The sequence below is a fragment of the Lithobates pipiens genome, unplaced genomic scaffold, assembly GCF_037356315.1.
Source record: "Lithobates pipiens isolate NorthernLeopardFrog02 unplaced genomic scaffold, aLitPip1_a1.2 Scaffold_27, whole genome shotgun sequence".
Taxonomy (NCBI): Eukaryota; Metazoa; Chordata; class Amphibia; order Anura; family Ranidae; genus Lithobates; species Lithobates pipiens.
This window is the reverse complement of record NW_027507788.1, coordinates 143,006,969-143,029,049: the sequence shown is the minus strand read 5'-3', so window position 1 is coordinate 143,029,049 and position 22,081 is coordinate 143,006,969. Positions and strand designations below refer to the sequence as shown.

At 41.3% G+C, this 22,081-nt stretch overlaps 1 protein-coding gene across 5 annotated transcripts in view; it reads right to left on the bottom strand.

Annotated features, from left to right (window-relative positions):
• MIB2 (MIB E3 ubiquitin protein ligase 2) overlaps positions 1–22,081 on the bottom strand; it is a 278,178-nt gene that overhangs the window by 207,847 nt on the left and 48,250 nt on the right. Inside the window, exon 1 of one of the 5 annotated variants that reach the window (XM_077457590.1) lies at positions 9,082–9,100. The exons of the other annotated variants lie outside the window; for them this stretch is intronic. The gene's annotated coding sequence lies outside the window, so the exon portion shown is untranslated. Of the gene's footprint in view, positions 1–9,081; positions 9,101–22,081 lie in introns of those variants that run through there. 5 annotated transcript variants of the gene reach the window in all.

The window sequence follows — 22,081 nt, the reverse complement described above, 5'->3', positions numbered from 1 at the left end:
TATTAAAAGTCAGTTTATTACTAAAAGCACACAGTGTATATATGGGCATATCTTTTCTGCAGTTGTTATTGGGCTGCTTTCAAACTGATCTGCAGGTGCAGAGCAGTTTACCTGCAGGTTACCTGCACTGAGCCATAGACTTCTATTACCTGCAAGTTTGGTGAGCTTTCTGAAAGTGCACCACACCTGCAGAATATAATAAAAGTCTATTGCAAACTGCAGGAAAGCCAAAGGTACACTGTGTTGTACACATGGTGCGGGTAAACCGCAGCGCATCAATGAGAATGCAGCCTTGGACTCCTTTCACGTGGTCAGTCCGACCAATTGGACCCTCCATTCACCTCCAAGTAGTGGCAGACATAAACCGACTTGTGTTCTACCTCCAATACGATCCGCCAAAAGTATTGTGGGCTGCGTCCATGTCCGATCTGCAGATGCAGAGTAGACACAGACATGCCATCCACCCACTCCGCTCATTGTGGCCCGCGACCGGTTACCAAGTCGCTTAAGTGGTCCTCGCTCTTCAAAAGGTTGGGCACACCTGCTTTAAGAGAATGGTCTTAATCTCAGTTTATTATCTGTATAGAAGTTACCTGGGAGCCAGAAATCTTGCTGATTTACAGAAGATCAAATACTTATTACACTCATTAAAATGCAAATCAATTTAGAACTTTTTTGAAATGCGTTTTTCTGGATATTTTTGTTGGTATTCTGTTTCTCACTGTTAAAATAAACCTACCATTAAAATTATAGATTAAACTGTATACTAGGTTTGCTTGATGCTGCAATACCAGATAGGCATGTTAAAAAGACTGCAGACAGAGCATTTTTTTCAGGCTTGCAGGCTCATTTTACTTAATTGGACTTCCAGTACTCCCCCCTTTGCCTCAAATATGGCTTGCACAGATGGGCACAACATGGAGGTTAACAAAGCTGATAAATCAACACAGGAGCAGCTTTTCCAAATTTGAGAAGGTATGGGGTAGTTGGTTGGCTTCTCCTGGTTTGGCCCCAGCAGATTTAGTAATGGACAGGTTATTGTTGTGAAATTTATCACAAAATGGATATGTTTATCTTAGCTGGTAATGTTATGGCTGGAATTTGCATGTCCTTGCTTTCCAAATGTTTAATGCTTGTCTACCTGCTTTGTTATGGTGGCCCTAGCGTCCTGGTTCTGTACGACCCTAGATATGGCTCTAAAGGGCGCTTAAAGCATTCCCATGATGTGAACTACAATACTGGTATGCTGAATTGATATCTGATCTGAACTACATGTACTTTTATTGTTTGGTTGTACAAATTTGTGACATCTCAAACCTTTGCCTGATTTAAAAAAAAAAAAAAAAAAAAAAAAAAAGATTGCCTGATCATTTCTTTGTCAGTGGGCAAACATACAAAATAAGCAGGGGATTAAATACTTTTTCCCTCACTGTAACTGCTGTGTGTTGTCATGCCAGCTGCACCAAATTATTTTCTATTATACTGCATCTACAATGCTTTGAAAAAGTATTCACACCCCTTGAAATTTTACACATTTTGTCATGTTACTACCACAAATGTAAATGTATTTTATTGGGATTTTATGAGATAGACCAACACAAAACAGCACATAATTGTGAAGTAGAAGGAAAATGATAAATGTTTTACAAATAAATATATGAAGTGTGGCGTGCATTTATATTCAGTCCCCTTTACACCGATAGCCCTAACTAAAATCTAGTGGAACCAATTGCCTTCAGAAGTCACCTACCGTATATACTCGAGTATAAGCCGAGATTTTCAGCCTCTTTTTTGAGGCTGAAAGTGCCCCCCTCGGCTTATACTCGAGTCATCGCCGTCTGTCTGCCCGAACAGCGTGTCGAGCAGACAGACAGCGGCCATTCTAACTTTCAAAAGCCACGCCTCCCTGTCTGTGATAGGCGGAACACAATTTCCCAGCAGTCTGTGTTCCGCCTATCACGGACATCCGCTCATCATCATACTACGGACGAGGATAAGAGGATGTCCGTGATAGGCGGAACACAGACTGCTGGGAAATTGTGTTCCGCCTATCACAGACAGGGAGGCGCGGCATTTGAACAGGGGAATGGGCGCCGACGAAGAGCGGTGATCCTGGGACGGGACCGGACGGAGGCTCGGCTCGGGACGGGATGGGACCGGACGGAGTCTCGGGACGGGACGGGACCGGACGGAGGCTCGGGACGGGACGGGACCGGACGGAGGCTCGGGACCGGACGGAGGCTCGGGACACAGGTAGGCTGGACACACAAGGCCACACACACACATTATGTGCCATCTGCATACTTTGATCACTACCACACCTGTTTGGCAAGTGCTGCTGACATTCCTACTTCCTCCAGTTCCACAGTCCACTGCCTTAATGTCCCAGGAACTCTCAACTTCATGCATCCTCCCCCTATGCAATGCTTTATTTGCATGTTCTCTCTTTTAGGGAATGTAGAAAATGTACACACACACACACACACACACACACACATATGGATGGACACACACACACACAGGGATGGATGGATGGACACACACACAGGGATGGATGGATGGATGGACACACACACACACAGGGATGGATGGATGGATGGACACACACACACACAGGGATGGATGGACACACACACACACAGGGATGGATGGATGGATGGACACACACACACAGGGATGGACAGGCATATCTCACCCTCGGCTTATACACGAGTCAATAGGTTTCCCAGTTTTTTGGGGGTAAATTGGGGGCCTCGGCTTATACTCGGGTCGGCCTATACTCGAGTATATACGGTAATTAGTAAATAGAGTCCACCTGTTTGTAATTTATTCTCAGTATACATACAGCTGCCCTAAGAGGTTTGTTAGAGAACCTTGGTGAACAAACAGCATCATGAAGGCCAATGAACACACCAAACAGGTCAGGTATAAAGTTGTGGAGAAGTTAAAAGCAGGGATAGGTTATAAAAAATATTCCAAGCTTTGAACATCTCATACAGCACTGTTCAATCCATCATCTGAAAAAAAAAAAAAAAAAAAAAAAAAAAAAAACAACAGTATGGCACAACTGCAAACCTACCAAGACATGGCCATCCACCTAAACTTAGAGGTCGAGCAAGGAGAGCACTAAAGCAGCAAAGAGGCCCATGATAACTCTGGAGGAGCTGCAAAGATCCACAGCTCAGGTGGGAGACTATTAGTCATGCCATTGTTGAAAGAAAGCCATAAGAAGTCCTGTTTGCAGTTCGCAAGAAGCCATTTGGGGGACACAGCAAACATGCGGAAGAAGGTACTCTGGTCGCATGAGACCAAAATTTTTCGGCCTAAAAGTAAAACGCTATGGGTGGCAAAAAACTGACACTGTATATCACCCTGAACACACCATCCCCACCGTGAAACATGGTGGTGGCAGCATCATGTTGTCTGGATGCTTTAGTGCAACAGGACAGGGAAGCTGGTCAGAGTTGATGGGAAGATGAATGGAGCCAAATACAGGGCAGGCTGTTCTACAAAAGTCTTGCAACTGGGGCGGAGGTTTACCTTCCAGCAGGACAACGACCTTAAACATACAGCCAGAACTACAATAAAATAGCTTAAATCAAAGCATGTTCATGTGTTAGAATGGCCCAGTCAGAGTCCAGACCTAAATCAAATTGAGAATGGGTAGCAAGACTTGAAAATTGCTGTTCACAGACGCTCTCCATCCAATCTGACAGAGCTTGGGCTATTTTGCAAAGAAGAATGGGCAAAAACGTCACTCTCTAGTTGTGCAAAGCTGGTAGACACATACCCCAAAAGACTTTCAGCTGTAATTGCAGTGAAAGGAGGTTCTACAAAGTATTGACTCACAGGGGCTGAATACAAAATGCACGCCACACTGTTCAGATATTTATTTGTAAAAAAAGAAAATTGAAAACCATTTATCATTTTCCTTCCTCTTCACAATTATGTGCCACTTTGTGTTGGCCTATCACATACAATCCCAATAAAATACATGTTTTTGGTTGTAACATGGCAAAATATGGAAAATTTCAAGGAGTATGCATACTTTTTTTAAAGGCACTGTATTATTGCCCCATAGTTTTCACCAAAATAATCAAGCACACAAATGTTCTACATAAAAAATTATTCTAAAATGTACATGTGTGCATTTTTCTCTATGTCAATCTTTATTAATCCCCTGATTGCAAACAATCTTCTAGTAATAGTTTACCCAGTCACCGGAGTAATTGATAGATAACTGTGGCTTATATAGATGTTCCATAGCTCATCTCTTTCTGCAAGCAGAGCAGTCTCACATTGTAAAAATAAGAATAGGCATGTAATTTTGCTTTTGGCTTTTCATTAATATTAATGTGTTCCATATCTACAGGCAAAGAAGAAGAAAACGGTGAAAAAAAAGCTCCATAAAATATGGTCTTATCATGCCATTTTTATACTCCATGTATGGTCTTAAAGTGGTATTAAAGCTTTGTTTTTGGTTGTTGTTGTTTAACAAACAGGTTATACTTTTTTTTGTTTAACAAACATGTTATACTTCTGTAGCGCCAGCTCCCGAAGAGCACACGCTATGTATTTCTTTCTTTCTCTATTTGACGTTCGTAGAACCACAGTTTGGTTTTGGGTTTAATTATACCAAATTATGGTTTCAGTACCAGTCTAGCTGGATTGCACTATCTGAAAGTTCCAAAGCCATTCAGGAAAAAGGTGTTTGCTCCGGACATGTACGAGCGCTTTACTGGTTGCCTCCAACACTGGAGCTATGGATGGCACATCTACGCGGACAAGGTTGTCATTTGTAGGCCTGGTAGAGACAACGTGGTCTACTTTATAACCACCGTAGATGCACAGGGGAAAGCATTGACTGCCTGATCCGAGGTTCTACTGGTGAGACAGCTACCAGAACTGGTTCTTTTGCCTTGGAAGTTTTTCTTCCTTTTACTTGAAATCAAGGACTGTGGGTAGCTAGTTAGATGTTTAGGTTCCCAAGGAAACTTTATGTTCAAGATCTTCTATGCACCACAGTACTTGTCTAAAGGACTGGCACTTAGAACTCTCGCCACTAGGCGGTGTGCGTTTGCGCAGAACATTTTAGTCTTCTGTCTCGCTAGCTGAAAGTTTTAAGTTTAGAAGAGAGAGACTCATCATTGAAGTGATGAGGCCCTGCCTTCTAGGAACATTGTGTTTTGTTGTTGGTTTGTTTCTTTTACACGGGAACATCTATCAAGCTGCTAGAGAGTGGGTGGTATAAATAGAAAGGAATTGGGTTGCATGACATGTAACTTGATTGTGTTTACCGTTTATATTGCTCAAAGTTCTTTGTTGTGTTTCCTTCCCTTTCCCCATTCCAACCCAAAAGTTCAAGTACTCAATTTTTCTAGAGCTAGAAGTGTTTTTTTTTTCCCCCAGACGATGAGGACATTGTCTAAAAGGGAAGAGGGAGTATTTAGCGCCGCCTCCTGAAGAGCACGCACTATGTATTTTTTCTCTTTTTAACGTTCCTAGAACCGCAGTTTGGTTTCGGGTTTAATTATACCAAATTATGGTTTCAGTACCAGTCTAGCTGGATTGCACCGTGTTCTGCTTGGCCACAGGTGGCGCTGTCATCACTGGCAGGTGTGAGAACGCAGTTCAGTTGGGCGCATTGAGTGTCACTATTTTCGGGACCAGCCCAGTGGGTGCGTCATCCTGCTGTGCATTCTGGGAGAGGGTACTTCTGGGTTCCAGTCTAGAAGCTCTTTCTGTCTGTTTGGTCCTGGTCCTCCTGACCAGCCCCCAGGGCCCTCATGGCCTGGGGTGCGGAACCATCCAATTCCGAGTCTCGGGGGTGGCTAGCCCGAGGCAAAGTAACTGGAGGGAGGATTCGGAGGTGGTCCGGTGCCATCTCATCTGTGGAGAGGCCCAGCAACTGGAGAAGCAACCAGGGGAGGACTCTTCGGGAGAAGACCACGCTGAAGGCTGGCTTTTCAGAAAGAGCCTGGAGGCTTAGTTCAAAGAGTGAATCTACAAGATACTGGTACCGTATGAGGGCTCTCTAAATTGGTCTACATCCTTCAGTTACTACAAGTGTTCTAGTCTGTGGCAGAGGCTTTGCTTTATCTGAACACTCTATCGGCTGCTAGGCCTAGTGAGAGGAGGTCTATCCGGTAGCTGTGAGAATCCAGTTGTGAGTGGCTATTCTCTGGATTTCTGTAGTGAGAGACTTCCTATTTTGAGTAGTTCCAAGAGTACCTGGACTTTTTACCTAAACCCTCTTGTCCTCTTTGAGAGACTGTGTTTTGTATACCCTTTTTGCAAATAAAAATCCCAAAAAATTGATCCAGTGTCAGTTTCTACAATTCTTTGGGCTATCTACCTCGGGAAACCCCTAGATGCACACAAGGTCAAGAAGGTAACGGTAAGCCCAGCAAATCAGCCGTTCCTTCAGGGCTCGGTGCTACACTTACCTGCTCTGTGCAGTGTTTTTCACAAAGCAGCTCCGATCCTTTTCTTATTGGATCTCCTGCCAGTGCTCCTGTCTCCTCCCCCTCGAGTAGTGAAAGCCACTTGCCCTGGTGGCACAGCTGCACGCTTGCTCCCAAACCGCAGCTCTCTGCGTCAATAAGAGGCATATAGCCCGTGGCTTGACACCCCCCCCCCCCCCACACACTTTCTCCTCATTGGTTCACTGTCTGTGAGCCAATGGGTTTCTGCTGCTGTCCCAGCCGACGAGGGAGAGACCCGGGACAAAACATTGCTGGATTGGAGGGAGCTCAGCTAAGGATTGGGAGGGCTGGGGGGTGCTGCACACAGAAGGCTTTAAAAGCCTTTAAAACCAGTTTAAAGTAAGTGTTCAAGTGAAGAAAGCAACACACTGAGTAGTGTCCAATACTAAACCGTGTTAGATCATGCAATTGGAAATGTTTCACCTGGTATGGTACATGTTAATCTAAAGAGACACATACCCACTGAGATTTCCTGTGATCGTTTTTATGCAAGACTAAAACACTGTATTTTTTCTATGGATTCTAATAGTAAATCTGTTCAAATTTATACGTACAATTAATTTCATGAAACAGCAACAAGTAGCAGAAATATATAGTAGTGTATGTTTGCACTCCACTGTTATTTCAGCAGTACTACTTTTTTGTTTCCCATTTCTAAAAAGGGAATAGATATAAAACAGGACATAAAGTAGGCCATAGTCATACAAAGGTCATTGCTCAAACAAGCAAGTTTGGGTCAGAGCAGGAGATGATACAATTACATAGCTAGCACAGACATCTCCTGGCCCATCAATCCCGAGAATGTTCCTGTAATCTGCTGATTTCAGTTGTACTAGGCAAAATATTACAGTCTAGCCAAGATTATACTAGCCATATGCTAGCCATGGCTTAAAGAGTAACTCCCCTTTTGTTGAGAAAAAAAAAAACATTCCCCTGGGTATTACATTACAGCCTTTAGTACAATGTTTTTTTTAAATCTGAATTACGATATATGCGATGGATCAGAACACAAAAGTCTAAGTTGATGAAGTTAAATTAGAAAAATATATACATAAAACAATTTTTCAGAAAAAAAATATATAATTGGCATGTGCGTATGTATTCACCCCTTTTGTTATGAAGTCCATAAAAAGCTCTGGTGTAACCAATTACCTTCAGAAGTCACATTATTAGTGAAATGATGTCCACCTGTGTGCAATCTAAGTGTCACATGATCTATCATTACATATACACACCTTTTGGAAAGGCCCCAGATTCTGCATCACCTAAACAAGAGGCACCACTTACCAAACACTGCCATGAAGACCAAAGAACTCTCCAAACAAGTAAGGGACAATGAAGTCAAGAATTACAAGTCGGGGTTAGGTTATAAAAAATATCCAAATCTTTGATCCCTAGGAGCACCATCAAATCTATTATAACCAAATGGAAAGAACATGGCACAACAGCAAACTTGCCAAAAGACGGCTGCAACACCAAAACTCATGGACCGAGCAAAGAGGGCATTAGTCAGAGAGGCAGCACAGAGACCTAAGGTAACCCTGGAGGAGCTGCAGAGTTCCACAGCAGAGACTGGAGTATCTGTACATAGGACGGCAATAAGCTGTACGCTCCACAGAGTTGGGCTTTATGGTAGAGTACCCAGAAGAAAGCCATTATTTTCAGCAAAAAATAAAATGGCACATTTTTAGTTTGAAAAAAGGAAACTCCTAAAATGTATGGAGGAAGGTACTCTAGTCTGATGAGACTTAAATTGAACTTTTTGGCCATCAAAGAAAACGCTATGTCTGGTGCAAACCCAACACATCACATCACCCAAAGAACACCATCAACACAGTGAAATATGGTGGTGGCAGCATCATGCTGTGGGGATGCTTTTCAGCAGTCAGGACTGGGAAACTGGTCAGAGTCGAGGGAAAGATGGACGGTGCTAAATATAGGGATATTCATGAGCAAAACCTGTACCACTCTGTGTGATTTGAGGCTAGGACGGAGGTTCACCTTCCTGCAGGACAATGACCCCAAACACACTGCTAAAGCAACACTTGAGTGGTTTAAGGGGAAACATGTAAATATGTTGGAATAGAATAGTCAAAGCTCAAACCTCGATCCAATAGAAAATCTGTGGTCAGACTTAAAGACTGCTGTTTACAAGTGCAAACCATCCAACTTGAAGGAGCTGGAGCAGTTTTGCAAGGAGGAATGGGCAAAAATCCCAGTGGTAAGATGTGGCAAGCTCATAGAGACTTATCCATAGCGACTTGGAGCTGTGATAGCCGCAAAGGTGGCTCTACAAAGTATTGACTTTAGGGGGGTGAATAGTTATGCACATTGACTTTTTCTGTTATTTTGTCCTATTTATTGTTTGCTTCATAATAAAAAAAAAAAAACACAAAAAAAAAAAAACACAAAAAAAAAAAAACATCTTCAAAGTTGTGGGCATGTTTTGTAAATGAAATGATGCAAATCCTCAAAACAATCCATGTTAATTCCAGACTGTGAGGCAACAAAACACGAAAAATGCCAAGTGAATACTTTTGCAAGGCACTGTATGTATATTGCAAGGAATATAACAACCTTTGTTGCAGATTCCTACCTTTTGTTATTCTGCATCATCCCGTCCCATCAACTCTTCTCTATCTTCAACTCTCTACTTCGCGCTCCACCCACCAACTCACTCACTGCCCAGGAGATCGCCAATCACTTCAAACAGAAGAGTGATACAATTAGTGAGGAGACCTTTACTGTTTTCGATACCCTCCACGCTTTACACTTCATGCCTACAGGTACAATCATTACTTCCCTCTTTCAACCCCACCACTATAGACGAGGTTGCTAAACTACTTGCTAATGTCCACCTTACCACCTGCCCACTGGATCCTGTCCTCTCACAAATGCTATGTTCACCCTCTGGCTCTATGCTACACTCTCTAACCCATATCTTCAATCTCTCCCTCTCTTCTGGTATCTTCCCCAACTCTCAAACATGCACTTGTCAGACCCATACTTAAAAAGCCCTCACTGGACCCATCCAATCTTAACAACCTATGCTCCATCTCCTTGCTCCCCTTCTTATTCAATCTCCTCGAATGTCTGGTCTACAACCAACTGAGCGTCCACCTTGCTGATAATAGCCTTCTTGATCCCCTTCAGTCTGGATTTGGTCCTCAACACTCCACAGAAACGGCTCTCCTATAATTATCAAACGATCTACTAATGGCCAAAACTTCCAAACCAAAACTCTACTCTATTCTTTACTCCTACTCCTGGACCTCTCTGCTGCCTTTGATACTGTTGACCACCCCCTCCTCCTCGTAAAACTCCACACCTTTGGTCTCAGTGACTGTACTGTTTGCTTGTTCTCTTCCTACTTATCCAACCACACTTTTAGCGTTTCTTACAACTCTACTTCCTCATCTCCTCTTCCTTTCTCGGTTGGGGTCCCCCAAGGTTCTGTTCTTGGACCTCTCCTATTTTCAATGTACACCTCCTCCCTGGGTCGGCTGAGGAGGTGGTGTGGCTTCCAATACCACCTCTATGCTGACGACACACAAATCTATTTCTCTACCCCTCAGCTCACTCCCTCTGTCTCCTCAAGTATCACTAATTTACTTTCAGATATATCAGTCTAGATGTCACGCCACTTCCTCAAACCCAATCTATCCAAAACCGAACTTATAATTTTTCCTACCCCCATATGCCCCTTCCCCTGATCGCTCTGTCAAAATCGATGGCACAACTATAAGCCTATCCCCACATGCCAAGGTTCTAGGTGTAGTCCTGGACTCTGAACTCTCCTTTAAGCACCACGTCCAATCACTGTCCAAAGCCTGCCACATCTCCAAAATACGCCCCTTACTAACCAATTACACAACATAGCTCTTAATTCACTCGCTGGTCATCTCTCGCCTTGACTACTGCAGGTCCCGTCTCATTGGCTTACCTCTACATAGTCCATCACCTCTTCAATCTATCAAGAATGCTGCTGCCAGACTCATCCACCTTACCAATCGCTCCGTCTCTGCTATCCCTCTCTGTCAATCCCTCCACTGGCTTTCGCTCAGCCAAAGAATTAAATTCAAAATACTAACACCTACGTACAAAGCCATCCACAACTTAGCCCCCAGCTACATCACTAGCCTAGTCTCTAAATACCAACCTATTCATTCTCTTTTTTCCTCTCAAGAGCTTCTGCTCTCTAGCTCCCTCGTCACCGCCTCCCATGCTCTCCTCCAGGACTTATCCAAAGCCACTCCAATCCTATGGAATGCCCTACCTCAATCTGTCAGCTTATCTCCTACTCTATTAGCTTTTAGACTATCCATGAAACCCCTTCTCTTCAGAGATGCCTACCCTACCCAAACCTAACTCTTTTTTAATTTTCTCCATCAGCTCATCCCTCACAGTTATCATCATCTTTTGTTTCCACTTGACCCTCCCTTCTAGATTGTAAGCTCTAACGAGCACGGCCCTCTGATCCCTCCTGTATTGATTTGTATTGTAAGTGATGAACAAAGGAGGTGGGGTGAAGCTCTTCAGAAAATGCCTTATTATATGGGGTTAAAGCTGCCTCTACAAATTCCCCACAGGCGGGAATATATGTAACTAGAAAACTGAGTAGAAGTGGCGCTGACCCCTATTAACCACTTCAGCCCCCGACCATTTTGCTGGCTTAAGACCAGACCACTTTTTGCGATTCGGCACTGCGTCGCTTTAACTGACAATTGCGCGGTCATGCAACGTGGCTCCCAAACAAAATTGACGTCCTTTTTTTCCCACAAATAGAGCTTTCTTTTGGTGGTATTTGATTACCCCTGCGGTTTTTATTTTTTGCGCTATAAACAAAAATAGAGCAACAATTTTGAAAAAAAAAACGCATTATTTTTTATTTTTTGTTATAATAAATATCCCGCAAAAATATATATAAAAAAATTTTTTTCCCTCAGTTTAGGCCGATACGTATTCTTCTACATATTTTTGATAAAAAAAAATTAAAAAATAATCGCAATAAGCCATTATTGATTGGTTTGCGCAAAAGTTATAGCGTTTACAAAATAGGGGATAGTTTTATGGCATTTTTATTAATTTTTTTTTTACTAGTAATGGCAGCGATCAGTGATTTTTATTGTGACTGCGACATTATGGCGGACATCGGACATTTTTGACACATTTTTGGGAGCATTGTCATTTATACAGCAATCACTGCTATAAAAATGCAGTGATTCCTGTGTAAATTACACTGGCAGTGAAGGGGTTAACCAGTGGGCGGCAGTTTAGGGGTTCCTAGGGGTGTGTTACTAACTGTGGGGGGGTTGGGCTTTCATTTAGTGAACACTGATCTCTGCTCCAATCAAATGGAGCAGAGATCAATGTCACCAGTTGCTAGGCAGAACGGGGAGATGCTGTTTACAACGGCATCTCTCCGTTCAGTCGCCCCGTGACACGATCGCGGGTATGCCTGCGGCGATCGAGTCCATGGTACCCGCGACTGAACTCACGGGGTCCCGACCAGCACGCGAGTGCGCTGCCGGTGGCGCGCTTGCGATGGCAGGGCGGCATTAAAGATTGGACGTACCTGTACGCCAATATGCCTGCCCATGCCATTCTGCTGATGTACATCGGCGCACGCTGGTCGGGAACTGGTTAACTCGAGTAGAGAAAAATTTACCAGTATACTAAACAAGGACTGTTTAAGCAATAGCTGCAGAACTATGCATGTGAAAGGAGTGAAACACTAGAAAAAAGTGAATCTATAAAGAGAAAATAGATTGAAAAAGGCTTTTTTTGTAGAACTAGTGTTAGAACCCCTGGCGGGTGTTATTAAGTCATAAAAAAGGTAGGTGTTTAACCCAATAATGTGTTAGGCTCAAGAAATATTTAGATGCGTTCAATCGCTATATATATATATATATATATATGTATATATATATATGTATATATATGTATATATATATATATATATATATATATATATATATATATATATATATATATATATATATATATATATATATATCATACCATGTGAAATAGTTGTTTATATTAAAAATATAAAAGAACTCTTAAAAAGAAAAAAGGGGACAGAATGAAAATGTGAAAAATTATAAATCTGTGGGGAACTTGATGAAATTAAATAGCTTATGACCTCCTAAGAGGTAATATTCCTCTAGTTTAAGTGAGGTGTGTGTCCCCTGCTTTGGAACATGCAGGTAATAGAATATTTTAAAATGAATTTTATAAATATGATGTACTATACCCTCTGTGGGGAGTAAAAACACTATGTGGTATGTGCTTAATTGTGAAAGTGAATGAAAAATAAAAATTTTACGAATCAAAAAATAAAAAAAGAGAGAATTAAGTACTAGTGTTTAAAAAACTGGTATGTGTGCTATACCCTCTGTCAGGTGTTTGGGAGACCGGTATGCTATGTTTCTCCTAATTACGGTGTGCCTCCTACTCAAAAAGTGTATTTGGATCTGTTTGTGAAGTGTTGGCCCCTCTGGGGGGGATATCAGAGAGAAAAAAATATATACTTTTAATTATGCAAACCATAAAACGCTACTAATCCATGATCTGGCAAATATATATCACAGATACTAGTTAATATATTTAAAGTCCATGAAAGATATATCGCATATACTAGTTGATACGTTTAACATCCATGAACATATGAGAGGTGACTCCTGCTCATAAAAGTGCTGGAATTATGCTGGAATGAAGGTGCCGGTGCGCTTATCCATGCAAATAGTGGTGATTTTGCACTCACCAGATGCTTTGCTCCAACAGGGGCAGTGGCGCCTTCACAGTGTAAGCACCTGTGTCGCTGTATGTTGTTATTCCCGGGACCTTTGATTCTTCAGCATGTGTCAGCCATCACGTTTAATATGACCATGTAGAAAAGAGGAGTGTACATAGCGCAGTATACTCACATTTATTTAAAAATTGACAGGCAATGAACGCTGCAGCAGCCGCTGCTTAGCGTAATTCCGATCAGCAATGAGAGTGTGCGTCCTATGGCCACACCCTACGCATTTCACCATCAAGCCATCATCTGGAGCAGCCATATTGTGACACCTCTCTTCTTATATAGGGTGCAGTGTCATGCCGCGCATTTGCGGACCCTCTGCGGCCATTTTGTTTAAGGGCATCTAGGAATGTGTGTAAGCCAACGGCTGGATTTTAATGCCCATCAAAAGAAATCAAATTAGAATGAGAAAGGATAAAATATAGTTAAAAATTAAGAAGTTTTTTGGAGAGACCACTTATAATTATTGTACTTTTATGAGCACGAGTCACCTCTCATATGTTCAACTTGTATATGCGATATATCTTTCATGGACTTTAAATATATTAACTAGTATCTGTGATATATATTTGCCAGATCGATGGATTAGTAGCGTTTTTTGGTTTGCATAATTAAAAGTATATATTTTTTTCTCGCCGATATCCCCCCAGAGGGGCCAACACTTCACAAACAGATCCAAATACACTTTTTGAGTAGGAGGCACACCATAATTAGGAGACACATAGCATACCGGTCTCCTGAACACCTGACAGAGGGTATAGCACACATACCAGTTTTTAAACACTAGTACTTAATTATCTCTTTTTTTATTTTTTATTTGTAAAATTTTTCTTTAATTCACTTTCACAATTAAGCACATACCACATAGTGTTTTTACTCCCCACAGAGGGTATAGTACATCATATTTATAAAATTACATTTTAAAATATTCTATTACCTGCATGTTCCAAAGCAGGGGACACACACCTCACTTAAACTAGGGGAATATTACCTCTTAGGAGGTCATAAAGCTATTAAATTTCATCAAGTTCCTCACAGATTTATAATTTTTCACATTTTCATTCTGTCCCCTTTTTTCTTTTTAAGAGTTCTTTTATATTTTTGATATAAACAACTATTTCACATGGTATGATATATATATAGATATATATATATATATATATATATATATATATATATATATATATATATATATATATATATAAGGCGATTGAACGCATCTAAATATTTCTTGAGCCTAACACATTATTAGGTTAAACACCTACCTTTTTATGACTTAATAACACCCGCCAGGGGTTCTAACACTAGTTCTACAAAAAAAGCCTTTTTCAATCTATTTTCTCTTTATAGATTCACTTTTTCTAGTGTTTCACTCCTTTCACATGCATAGTTCTGCAGCTATTGCCTAAACAGTCCTCGTTTAGTATACTGGTAAATTTTTCTCTACTCGAGTTAATAGGGGTCAGCGCCACTTCTACTAAGTTTTCTAATTGTATTGTAAGTGTAATGGCTGCCCTCATGTTGTAAAGCACTGTGCAAACTGTTGGCGCTATATAAATCCTGTGTAATAATAATAATAATCCATGTGTGTTTGTCTGTGCCTCTGTACCAAGTGGGTCTAATGGGAGTGGTTTCATAATTAACTGTCAGGTGTGCGGCTGCTGGGCACTAATGAGGAAATATGCTGGGTCTGCATCCCTTTAGACGTGCTCCTATTGAAAGTATCTCTCCAAAAATGACATTTTTGTTGCAGGGGATGCTTGAAATCTGACTTGTATCTTAGACAGAGTTCTGAGAAAATTGGTGAGCCAATCACACAAGCAGGAAATGATGTTTCTGGGGAGTGGTCAGTACACACTGTGTTCAGAACAATTCCATGTGGCCATATTACAATGCTTTTTTAGAAGATTACAGTGGCTGCAGATTGAAAAGGAAAGATCATTTTTAATAACATTCAATTACAATACGATTTGTGTCGCAATTATATGTGCTAATTATTTTTTCTTTATTTGCCATTTCTTCCCCCACAAAAGTGGAGTTGCTCTTTAATAACTACAAGGGTTGCTCCTGGTTAGCAGAAATGTTTGTTATCAGGCTATTTTGGACTAAAGAGGGCGATAAGGGCCCCAGGCCTTTGGAAGTGATCACTATCATCTAAGGTGACCTCCCACCATGTAAGAAGATAGCCTATGACCATCACCTATCATCTTTTGTTTAGGAGCAAAGGGAAAAAAAAATAAAAAATACATTGTCTGCACCACAGATAGGGTGGCTGTCGTTCACGGCAGAGTAGTAACAACCATATTGCAGGAGTAAAAATCCCATGTACTGTGTGTGCCTCTTAATAAACGAGATCCTTGGCACTACTGATCAGCATTTGTTTCCTCTTGCTAATAGCTTACTGTCCTAGGGCTCTGTATGAGTGTCTGTGCCTTTCTTTACCGCTTTTCCTGGTACACTGTGGTCTAATTTCAGATCAAGATGTGGGCGGGTTGTGCTCATGAATATAAAATGCCTCCATATGTCAATGCAACTGCTCCATGTGAACCCACAGACAGCAGGGCCCACATAATCTAAATCAGCAAACTTAAAGGAAACCTGTACTAAAAAAAATATGTAGGCTGCCAATGCTGGCCTCTCCTTTTGAAAATGCTAGTTACCTGACAACCATAGCAATCCTCTGGCTTCAGTGCTTTGAATCACTGACCCAGAACAAGTGTACAGGAGTTTTGATTTCACTTGAGTCACGGGGTCAGTGACTCAAAGTATTAAAGCCTTTGACAGCCATGCAACAAGCATTTTCAGAAATTCAGCAACGGCGGCCTGTACAATTCTCTTGGTACAGGTTTCTTTTTCAGCTAATTCACATCAAATGCAGTCCAGTGCATTTTTTTCTGCATCAGAAACAAATGGAAAGTAGGTTATATGGTTTCCAATGGCATAGTTCACACCAGGGCTTTCCAGTTCCAGAGAAAAAAAAAAAAAGAAGTAGAACATGCTGCATTTTTCCTGCACTGGACTGTACAGTAATGTGACGTGGTAAAAGGCACCAGAACACACCAAAACGTGTTAAAATCGTGCATGCAGACAGAAACAAATCTGGAACGGTTTTGGAGTGGGTTTTTGTGGTGTAAAAAAAAAAAAGTCCTTTGTATTTCCTTTCTAACTCATTGAAAAGCAATATTTACTGTAAAATAAGCTTAACTTAGTGAATGAGCTGAAGCCAAGTGAAAATTTTGCAAAGAATACTTTGCAAAATAATAGATAAATAATATTTTGTTTGCACATGACGGGATAATTCTAGTCAGCACAGCTTCACCTCATTTACTAAGCTAAGTTAACACATGTATATCCCATAGTTTGGGACCTGAAGCATTTACGTATTACTTTTCCAAGGAATTGGATATACCACAAATTCAAAAGGATTTTATCATTGGTTTGCTTCCATTTGCCACAACTCACAACTACTTTTGGTTCAATCATCAATATTACATTCAGATGAAGGGTATGGCCATGAGGGCTAAGTTTGCCCCCAGCCTGGCCAACTTGCTCATGGCCAAGTGGGTGGAGGATGTGGTTGTGGTCTATGCCTATGCCCGACCAGAGCTTGCTCTGGTATATAGGTGATGTCTTCCTCCTATGGAAGGGCAGTCGGGACTCCCTAGAACAAATTATGATTTTTTTGAACATCAATGAGCGAGGGATTTCACTCGCCTATGAGGCTGATAGGGACAGGATTAATTTTCTAGACCTTGAGATTCGAGTAGAGAATAGTAAATTGGTCAGCAGTACTTTTTTCACACCCACGGACCGGAATTCCTATATACCTACAGATAGTTGCCATCATAAAACTTGACTTGAAATCAGTACCTTGAAGTCAGTTCATCAGACTGAGACGTAACTGCACCATGGTCAGTGACTTTGACACACAAGTACCCCTTTTAAAAGAATAGGCTTATTGAAAAGGGCTACAATGTAATAATTTTGGACAAGGAAATTAGCCAAGTTAGAAGTCTTGATAGGAATTCTCTGATAGCAGAGCAGGTAAAACCCAATGAAACTCAGAAATGTAAATGGTCTTTCCTTACAACCTTTACCAGGCAACACTATTAACTAAAAAAGGGTTTTAAGAAACATTGGTCCATAATCAAAAATGATCGGATTTTGGGTTCAATACTCCCAGACAAACCAGAGGTTGTCTTTAGGGGACTGCGCTCCCTACAGGCAAGCATAGCTCCCAAAATTATGGAGCCCCCTAAAACGGATGACTTTTTTTTCACAATTTAGTGTGATACCACCCTTGCAAAAAATGTGCAATATGTCAAGTCAAAATCAGTGGTAAACATAAAACATGCACCTTCTCTTCCACTATAACAGCCAAATGTTATCCTATCAAGCATTTTATTACATGTACAACAAAAAATATGGTATATCATATGTCAATGTGGTAAGCAATATGTAGAGAGAACTAGAACCTTTTCAATATAGGTGAACGAGCATATCAACAATATCAGAAAAGGAAAAAAAAGGAACATACGGTACCCAGACACTTCACATGTTGTCACAACAGAAACCCCAAGGGAACCCTTTGTGGTGATAGATAAATACACGCCACCTTAGAGAGGTAGATCCACCAAAAGGGGTGTGTCGAAGATGGAGGTCAGGTGGATTTATTAAATAAAGTCTTGTGTTCCTCATGGTATGAATGTGGATTGGGACATAAATGCTTTTGTCAATAACTCTTGATAGGTCTCCTGTTTGGTTTTCCCCCACATACTATAAAATGTATCTGCATTGTTTATTAATATTTTGTTTTGGACATTTTTTTCATCAACTATGTTTGGATTCCTTGCAGAAACAGGACTGTCACTATCAGTGAAGCAAGCCATCATTGGGCTGAAAAAACAAAAACAAACAAACCCATCAGAGATAGCAAAAACATTAGGTGTGGCCAAATCAACTGTTTGGAACATCCTTAAGAAGAAAGAATGCACCAGTGAGCTCAGCAGCACCAAAAGACCCGGAAGACCATGGAAAACAACTGTGGTGGATGCCCGAAGAACACCCTTCACAACAGCTGGCCAGATCAAGAACACTCTCCAGGAGGTAGGTGTATGTGTGTCAAAGACAAAAACAAATCAAGAGAAGACTTCACTAGAGTGAATACAGAGGGTTCACCACAAGATGTAAACCACTGATGAGCCTCAAAAACAGGGAGGCCAGATTAGAGTTTGCCAAACATCTATAAAAGCCTTAACATTTCTGGAACAACATCCTATGGACAGATGAGACCAAGATCAACTTATACCAGAGTGATGGGAAGAGAAGAGTATGGAGAAGGAAAGAAACTGCTCATGATCCAAAGCATACCACCTCATCAGTGAAACATGGTGGTGGTAGTGTCAGGGCATGGGCATGTATAGCTGCCAATGGAACTGGTTCTCTTGTATTTATTGATGATGTGACTGCTGACCTGAATCCGATTGATGCATTTCACTTGCTGAAGACAAAACTGAAGGGAAAAATTCCCCAAGAACAAAGAAGACAGTTGCAGTAGAGGCCTGGCAGAGCATCACCGGGGATGAAACCCAGCATCTGGTGATGTCTATGCGTTCTAGACTTCAGGCTGTAATTGACTGCAAAATATTTGAAACCAAGTATTAAAAAGTGAAAGTTTGATGGATGATTGTTAATCTGTTCCATTACTTTTGGTCCCTTAAAAAGTGTGAGGCACATATACAAACTTTTAATTCCTACAGCTGATTTGGATGTAAATACCCTCAAATTAAAGCTGAAAGTCTGCAGTTAAAGTGCATCTTGTTTGTTTCATTACAAATACATTGTGGTGGTGTATAGAGCCAAAAAGATTAGAATTGTGTCAATGTCCCAATATTTATGGACCTGACTGTATCTGCGTGGTGACAGAAATGGACTCCATGCCCCCCAATGACATCACTTCTGACAAAACATGTAGAGTGAAGTTCATGTCTAATGTGACCACGCAAGTCAAATCTGTTTACTAGCAGACTTTTATGCTGGACCTTATCTGGATTTCTGTACGTTCTTAGTATCACTTTGTCTCATCATACAGTTATACACTATGTAAGAAATTTCTTTATGTGAATTGAAGCAACTTATGTTGTATAGCAGGAAATCTGTAATTTTTATGTAACCACTTTGCAGCTGATTGGGTATTTAAAGTAAACAAAGCTTCACCTTATTTAGTTAAGGGAGTTGGGGGGAACCCTGCAGTGGAAGGGCACACACCTCCACTCACCCCTCTAGGGTACAGGCACCTTCCCAAAATAAAACCCACTAAAACCCAAAATAAAACCCACTGGAAACTCCCAGCTTTACCCAATTCAGGCGGGCATACGCTCCTCTCCATAGAGAGGGTCTTCAAGGACTGAAACTAGCAGAATTCAGATCACCACTGCACTGGACCTTTAGAGCACTTTGAAGATAACTGTACATATCACATTGCACTGCATTACCTATTTATAATAAATGTAGTAATAAAAGTTATACGATTCCAAATTCTTCTGAAAATGACCTGTAAGTGTCCCATTTAATTGGATATACGTATATGTATGTTTTGATATTAATGTGCAAAATTTGGAGGTGTAGAATGTAGGCAACATGTTTTTTTTCAATCTTTTTAAATCATCTTCTTTCATTAAAATAATTGCCTGTAATCCCGTGAGGAAGGCTTTTGTGCAAGCACTTTCTGTTACGGGGGGGGGGGGGGGGGGTGACAACTCTCTGACCCTATTTTTCAATTGCCATTGTCAGTTGCCACCATCTCAAATGTGCTTCTGGTGGATACTATAAGTGGCAGTGCTGATGCTCATTGCACAGGCATGTTCCACCATTGTCACCAAAAGGAAACCCATGCTGGGGAGACAAAGTAGCTGCAAAAGGAGCTTCAGGAGATCAACAGCACTGAGATAAAGGCAGCAGTATTTTCCAAAAGAAAAAAGCATAGCAATAGTTTATTATTCACAGTGCTTTAGCAAAGAAAATCCAGTTAAGATTCGCATCGGCTTTAAAAAGCATGCCAACACATGTTGCTTACATGCAATACTGTTATTTTTAGCTGCATTTGGTAGGAACAAGCCCTACTGTCTTTTCTTTTTTGTCCTTATTTTTCTGGAAAGTTAGCCAATTTACTATGGATGTAAAAACCAAGTATCTAACTGTAGCGCTGGTATTTTTGCCTACTAACATAATGCAATGTAAGTCTATAAGCAATGTTATAGCTTAGTATTTGGCACCATCTAGTGGCCAAGAAATGGAAATTAGTATTTTCTTTTCTATAGCACTAGAAATAACAGAAAGTGACTGTTTACATTTTTGCTATGATCTACCTACCCAGAATGCCAGATGACCTACCCACGATTCTTCTGGACTGAACTGCATGCTGGGTAGGCTATAAAAAGGACACGCACAACCATTTTCTTTCTCTTCTGGACACATGGCCTGCATGTAAGAACCTGTGAGGAGGTCTCCAGAGAGCGCGGCCTACAGCCACTGCGGACCAGAAAAATTACAGACTCTGCCATTCACCCGATTGCTGGAGAGATTGGAGTGACCGGATCGGGAAGGAACCAGACACACCGTCGGAGCCATCACAGGGACCCAGTTCATCTTGCAGATTGGAACGGTGTGACGGAGCCGGCCAGCTAGAAGCAAGACTGAGTGCACCAGAGCAGAGCTGTTCCATTCTTCAGACCCAGTTTGGTGAGAGGGCTGTTGCCCACATTTTCTTACGCACTTGCATACACTTAGACTTTAACACAGTGTCGCTGGGACCTGTAGTCCCACGGAGGAGAATCTAATAAAGACTGAGTTTAAGCAGGCCTCAAGCCTATCTTTCACTTCACTATTAACACTATTATACCAGAGGCAATTACAAGTGGATCACTCCACAGGAACAGTTCTAATGTTCTCCTTACGTTAACCCTTGTTGTTCTACTGTTGGATTACAATTATTACAACACAAATAGCTAGCAGAAGAAAGAAGATCAAAGACTGCACTTCTTATTGCAAGGCCTTGCATCCTTTCAAAGTAGGGGGAGCGCCCTAGTAATTGTGTTTAATTTCATTATTAACCCTGCATTCCCGTAGTTACCAGAGTGTGCTTGAAGTGGGAAGGTGCCCAGAGTAAGGCGTATTCACTCTGAGCATTAGTCCCAATTGGAGACACATTCCCAGAGACCATCATAGACAACTGTAAATGTACAAACTGTTGTAAATGGTTTCAGTAAACATATGTTCTTGTTTAAGTACCATTGGTGTGGAGTGTTGTTCCTTTTCCAGCAAGTGGAACATCGGATACCCAGGTAATAACAAAGGTATATTGTTATATTGCACATTGTTGGGTCATCCTTCATTCTTAGCTTCACACCAGCATTGCACCACAGCTGTGTCAAGGGGACTGAGCCAAGTCAGTAGGGGGTTTAATAGCAGAGTACAGGCCCAACTAAATTCAGAAGCTCCTTTGGGGGTCAGTGCTACATAACCTTTTCCTGAGGCTTTACATTTATACTATTCAACATGTTCCTGTCAAACCTCTGTGGCATTCTAGCAAGTCTGAAGTGCTATATTTTATCATGGCCAAAACCAGACAACTACAGCAAATAATGTAGACAGGAGAGAACGTATGGCTTATGCTGACTGATGACAGGCATGGGCATTTTACCAGTGTCTGAATGATGGCATTCTGCCAAACGTCTGAACTGTGCTTGATGCCAGAATCTGAATGAAGTCTTTATACCATGTCTTAATGATT